Below are 6,960 nucleotides of genomic sequence, written 5' to 3' on the forward strand. Positions count from 1 at the left end.
AGCCCCTACTCCCATCTGTCGAGATCTTCCTTTACATCTCTTCCTAACTTTGCTAAATATTTGTGTGATACAGCTGAATTACTTACTTCGATTGGATGACTAAAGTCTCCGTAACCTAAATCTGCTAGGCTGACCTTCCAGTCCCTTCACCTGGCCCTGAAGATTATTCTAGTTAAAAGGCCTTCCTTGGAAAATCTAGTACAATTCTCAAGGTACTATCGCTAAAAAAATAAGGGAGAATGATAACTTCCATGGTAATTTGGCCTTACAGGATGCGTGGTTGTACCTCTCACCGCTCCCACCAGTACGACTGGCCCATGTGATCTGTGACATTTATTCCATACACAGGAGCCTGGCTCCGACAGTGGTAAAGCACTCAGACAATCATGAGCGAATAAAAGGTAGCTGCCTTCTAAATGAGCGCTGCTGAAAAGAAGCTGTGTATTTGAAAATAATAAGGGTTGATGGCTAACTAGTTGCCTTGGCATTCTTGTTATTCCAGGGAAACCAACCATTGAGTAATTGGGCACGAGATTGCTTTCAAGCCATTAGGAAAGCTGTCACCTCTTACTGTGCAGTGAGAGAAAACCTTGTAGAAAAATATCTTTGTTTGCAAAAGTGGCTGGAAATTTTGCATGTAAAAATAAACTTCCACTTTCCATTTTGTATCTAAAATATGTTCTTACTGTCCACTATTATCCAAAGTGTGAAAGTGATTTTTAATATGTATTTCTTATATTTAATATGGGTAATATCTTGAAAAATAAATATTGATAAAGAAATTATTGAGAAGATTTAGGTTTCAGTTTTGAGTAAGTAAACCTATGAAATAACTAAATTACTTTCCTTTATGGATATAAAGGATTGAGTTCAGCTTTTTGTAGGGAATATTTAAAGCTGCATAAGTTATTAATATTTTATTTGATTGTAAAATTCATATGTTAAAGTTGTATTCCTAAATTGACTCCACTTCACAATGGTTTTGTCATTTATTAGAATGGCAATATTAATAGATGGTCCTAATAGAATGACAGTGTCACACAAACTGGTAATTGAGAACTAGCAATGAACCTCCATGCAATCCATGTGAGGCTGAAGTCTATACAAGTGACTATAGCAGCAAGTCCTATGAGGGGAGTAAAAGAATGAGGAAAAATTATTGCATTCCACTGTCAGTAATAAATTCACAGAGTGGGTAATTTGTTCAGTTGAACATACTTGGATTTTAACTCTGTCTTAACTCCTGTGCTCACTGCCAGGGGTAAAGTTTTGGCTGCCACAACTTGTGCCCACAAGGGGCTTTTGTTCCAGGGTGGAGTTACTTAAACTTAGCCCTCTTGATATTCTGGACTAGATAATAATAATGGTGTGGAGAGTCATCTGTGTACTGTAGGATGTTCAGTGACATCTCTGGCCTCCAACAACTGGGGATTCTTAGAATCTTCCCTCTTTGTTGTGGCAACCAAACTGTCCTCAGTGTTTGCCAAAGGAACTCTGGGAAGCAAAATGGTGGTTAAGAAGCCCTATCCTAGTAAGATAGAAGGGTTTCCAAAGACAATGAGATCTGGAACATTCTGGAATTTCGGAGGTATGTCAGGAAGGCTGTGGACAGAGTGACTCAACACCAGGGGCGAGAAAGGCAGAGACCAGGAGGGCTTCTTTTCAATTTGTTTCATTCAACAAAATTAGGCTAAGCTTTTTTACTTAATCTGGGGAAAATCAGATATGTGTAAGGCAATATCTCAGTGAAAGGATAAGATAAACAGCATTCTCTTAGTCTATCAACTAATATGTTCTGAGATCACAGGTTTTCCCCTTTGCAGCCATGCAGTGCAATCAACCTCGAGGCTCTTCTAAGAAGTTTAAAGAAAGGTACGACTGATTTATTTCTCGATGTGGTAAGCATGTTGTTCCCATGAGTGGACTATATTCATGGTGTCCAGAGAAGTGTGGTTTGCAATCTAGACTCTCTTCATTCCTGCTCCCCCGCTTTCTTTACATCTTCAAGAGTCCTAGGTGTTGATGTTGTAATATAATATTTTATGTAGTAGAATCAGTGTCTTTTTCTTTCTAGAGTTGGTTTATAAATCTAAGGAACTGTGTACTCTAAAATACGTAGTTGGGAAATTGGCCAAGACTCACCAAGTCTTTCAGGTGGCCATTAGAATCATAAGATGCTGTCTTGTGATAGGAGATGTGGATGTGTTAACAAAATTAAGTTGATGGACCACTTAAATTTCATCTTTCATTTCCCTCAGCTGACTTTTAAAACTCTGCTTAGCTGCCACACCTAGGATAACTGCTGACTAGATGTGATATGTAAAAAAGTATCTGACTGCATGTTCTGAATTGTTATAGATGTGTGCTTTGACCTTTATAGACACTGTAGTTTCATTTTATAATTAGTCTGTTGTTTACTCTCATTTTATACATATGTTTAAAAATCCCCTGCAGAAACTGACATCACTTGCCCTTTTCCCTTTATCGCTACACTGTATATTTTCTTATTGTAAAATATTGGGGGAACAATTTCCAACATGGAAATCTTCATAGATTTGGCTACATTATAATTGAGAACATTACCAGAAACAAGAGGCAATGGTCAACCCAGAGTTTATATATTTCCTTTAATTAACCAATGAATACTACTCTCAAGCTAGATCATCAACTCCTAAGACTAATGTGGAAAATATACATGACAAGCAGATACACTGTCAGTGAGTCTGAGGAGCCAACTCGTAGTAAAAAGAAAAAAGAAAAAAAAAACACTAACAAGTTTCAGCCTCTTTTCGTGTGCTTATTAATGAGTAGATGACCATAAATTAAAAATTCAAATGCTACTTTATGTGTCCTTGTTGATAAACTTTAAAAAATTAGACTCACCATTTATTATCAAAGCAAGGGGCAAACCAAAACCTTTCCAGAGAGCTTGTGCAAGTGCAGTGATTTTGGAGAAAAATGTCAACAAATTGGGATATATTTGGGCTTACAACCCAGTTTACCCCCCAATATTTTCACCACGATCACTAGAACTCCCTGCAACTAAGGCGCAGTTGTGGCAGAGTAAGAAGTCCCCGGTGTGGTACTGCACAGTAGGTCACCGACAGATAAGTGCAATGCACTTTAATTTCAAAGCCTGGAAGAAAAGCTTTTGAATGTATTTACCATAAAGAAATGGTAAATGCTTGAGGAGATATGTTTAAGTCTCTTCAAAAATGATATAATGTGTACCCATGTATCAAAATATCATAGGGCATTCCACTAGTATTTACAACTTTTATAGTTTTTTGTATCAGTGAAAGAAATTTGAGGGAGAAAACCAAATCCCTGCTATGGATTATTACTCTTAAAAAGCGATTCTGTCCCCATGAAATGTCCGACGTGGGGCTGAATCAGCAATTCCTTGTGCACTGTGGCTTGGAAGGAGCCACCAATAGCAGTGATCCTCTGAGACGAAGCCGCCCAACCCTGGGGGATCACAAGTGCATTCACGGAGCAGAGGACGCCGAAAAAAAGGTCACTCCACTACTGTTTGTAATAGTGAAAAGTGAGAAAGCCTAAATCCATAAAATAATGAAATAAACTAATGAAATTTCAAAACGTAGTCCAAGCTTGTACATTGCCTACATGTAAAAATAGATTGATCTTCAAAGCGAAGTTGGAGTTAAAAAGTAACATCTGAAATATGAATTTCCACGTGTATAAACAATGCTAATAAAAACAGCACTAGTCACTCATTCTCATTTTAAATAGTCTTATAAAGAGGGGCTGAGATGAAGCATGATAAGAAAATAATGTACAAAGGGAGATTTCCTTGTTTTAAAATACATTTCTTGAAATTTGCTCTCTCTCTAAGAGTAATTATTGATCCTTTGACCAATATTTCTCTGTTGCTCTCTGTTGATCTTTGGGTGACCAGTCTACTCTCCATTTCTTCTGTTTGTTCCATATCCTTTTTTTTACTAGCGCATTTTGTCTATTCAGGTAATTTTTTTTCCTCATTGAGTTTATCGGTACATTTTAGGTACACAGTAGAGTTAGATTCATCATTGGGATCTTGTACATTTACATGACAGGTGGTCTTGGTTCTCATTTTTTCCCCTTGTCCCTGCCCTCCCTTCACCCCTCCTCCCCTTCTCATTTACAAACATTTTATTTCCATTTTTTCACTTTCTCACATTTTTCCTTTCCCTTATTACCTTTCTCCTACCCTTCTCACTTTCCCTACACCTTTAGCCCCTTTCTTCCTATTTCACACTGTCAACTATCTCATTAGGATATTCAGTAGATTTTTTAAATTTTTAGTTTTATTAATATCTGTTTTCAGTGCACAACAATTACATTCACTGTGGTGAGTTGGTGCACATGAAGAACACTTCTTAATTCTTTTTATGTCTCTTTCACCACATTCCTCTTCTCCCTGTCCATCTCTTTATCCCCTCCCCTCCGTTTCTATGAGATCTACATTCTCTGGGTCCACATAGGACTTCATGTGGTTTTTGTCTTCTTATGCCTGACTTGTTCCTTTTAGCACAATGTTCTCAACATCACCCATGTTTCTAGAAATGGCAGGACTTCAAAGGCTAAACAGTGCTCCATCAAGTATTCCCCCTCCCTCTAGTGATTCTGTGCCCACCCTCCATACCCAGGCTGGAATCTCCTCTTGGTTTTGCTTCAGCTATCCTCATACTCAAAGCAATTGCCTGAAAAGGTGGTGTTCTTGGAGGAGACCTATGTCAAAGACAGCACACTGAAGAGTCCCCTCTTTCAGAATCTTTTCCTGTTTTGTTCCAGCCCCAAACACTTCCCTGTTTAAGGAATTTCTACAGCATTTGCAATCACCCAGTTTCGACATAGCTCTGGACTATCTAGCCTTTACGTCTTAGGATCGGCTATTCCTAGTGGATGGTCTATAAAAGGTCTGGGTAGTTGATCTATAACAGAATAAGGCAGGGCAGGTGTCTCTGTGCCTCATGGCTACCTACATCCCTAAACTCAGAGCAGCGGACTGTGTGCTAACCTGTCGTCACTAAACAATATCATAACCCAGATTGATGCAAACTACAATCTCCTATCTAGTGAGACAATATAAGAAGGTTCATTAAAATTTTTGAGATAAAGTAGTGTTAGACCCAATCTACAGCATCAAAACATACATACTTATTTAAAATAACATATCATGGGCTCTTGTCTTGGCTTACAAATCTACCTCAAAATAGTTACCCAAAATTTTGGAATGAAGCATTCTGACTTGAGAAATATTTTACTGTATTTTAAAGTGGGCATATTATTTCTCTGTCAGATTCTGGTAGTCAGCAGTTATGCAATTTTATACTTAGGTAGAAATCCTACACATGGTCTATGAAAGAAGTAAGAGAAAGGAGGTGTTAGAAAATACAAACAATTCCCTTTAGATACAAAAATGAAGAACAGATCCTGAGTAATATGCCATCTCCATCACCATAATATTACATATCTACTGTATTCAGTGAAAACATGTCAGCATTCACAAAGTTTATGAATGATGAGTCCTTTCTCTTATGAATCAAGAGTTTCTTTCCTTCAGGAAATTTAATCTCATACATTTTGAAATGAAAAATGATAATATTTTATCTTCCTCAGAAATGTGACACTTTTCTCTCCAAAAGCAAAAATACTATTACTGCAGACTTGCATTTGAAAGTTCTGAAAATTGGCTTGTAAAAAATAAGATATATTTAATTGTTAAAGATATTCTTTTGGAATTCCTTCTTTCCTAAGAGGAGACAATTTAAGCATTCTGAAAAATGTTTAGAAAATTAGAGTTAATGAACTTTGTATTTCTCTGTGTGTGTGGACTACCTTTTGTTTTTTAGAGACAGTATCTTGATAAATTACTAAGTTGTGGCTTGAATTTGAGATTCTCTTGCCTCAGTCTCCTAGAAGACTTGGAATAAAGACTTGCACCACACACCAGGTTCCTTGTTTAAATTACACATGGATGGGATTCTAAAGAAATGATATAATGTGTTGCATCCACAGTAGCAATGTTAAAGTACCCACTATATATGAAGTGTTTTGTTGTATTCTGTGGTACACTAGTAAACAAGACATCTGTGTCTTTCAAGAAAAAAATAGCACCCATGTATTACTCAGCTTTTGCTATGGTAACCAAGTATCTGAGATAAATAAGTTGTAAGTAGGAAAGATTTATTTTGGGTCATGGTTTCAGGTACTTCAGTCCATGGTGCTTGACCCTGTTGGTTTGGGTCTATGGCATAGGATACATCATGGTGGAGGAAGACTTTTCACCTCATGGCAGCTGGGAAGCAAAGAGAAATAGGAAGGGGCTGGGGTCCTGATATCCACCTCAAGGGCACATACCCAATGGCCTAACATCCTTCATTAGGCCTGACCCCCTGAAGGTTCAATCATCTCCTGATTGTGCTTCAGGCTAGGAACTAAGACTTCAACACGTGGACCTTTAGGGAACATTCAAGATCCAAGCTCCAGCAGCCTGTAATCACCATAAAGCTCAACCATGTTTTAAAGAGGGGAGGGCCAGGCACTGAAGAAGGTGTGCTGGACACATTCTACCTAATTTTGGTGTCAGAGAAGGGATGAGTGATAAAAAAGCATCTAAGCTGTGATCTGACCCTTGGGTGAAGGGTATGGGTAGGTCAGGACTGCAAGTGAGACCCCACGTGATTCTCTGGGATAAAGAAGGAGGTCCATAATCCTGACGCTGGAAGAAATGCATGAAGGTAAAGTAAGAGGGGCCAGATCTGAAACATTTGACTACCAAGTCCTTTGTTCAGTATCTACAGGCTGATAAGAGGTCATTAAGGAATTTAAGTAACAGAACTGTGTTTATATATGTTATTCTGACTGCAGAGCCCAGAGGGATAGTAAGAGAGGAAAAGCTTAAGTGAGAAAGCTGATTTATAGGCCAGGAAAAGATGATCATGGGCTGCAGTAGAA

At 38.0% G+C, this 6,960-nt stretch overlaps 1 long non-coding RNA gene across 1 annotated transcript; it reads left to right on the plus strand.

Moving 5' to 3' along the window:
* The first annotated feature begins 1,484 nt into the window (after nucleotides 1–1,484).
* On the plus strand, nucleotides 1,485–3,493 carry LOC104873743. The gene is made up of 3 exons (XR_783585.2): nucleotides 1,485–1,588; nucleotides 1,824–1,872; nucleotides 3,425–3,493. It is a non-coding gene; the product is annotated as an uncharacterized LOC104873743 (long non-coding RNA).
* Nucleotides 3,494–6,960: the final 3,467 nt, after the last annotated feature.

The sequence above is a fragment of the Fukomys damarensis genome, unplaced genomic scaffold (assembly GCF_012274545.1).
Source record: "Fukomys damarensis isolate Sample0158 unplaced genomic scaffold, DMR_v1.0_HiC HiC_scaffold_1, whole genome shotgun sequence".
NCBI lineage: Eukaryota > Metazoa > Chordata > Mammalia > Rodentia > Bathyergidae > Fukomys > Fukomys damarensis.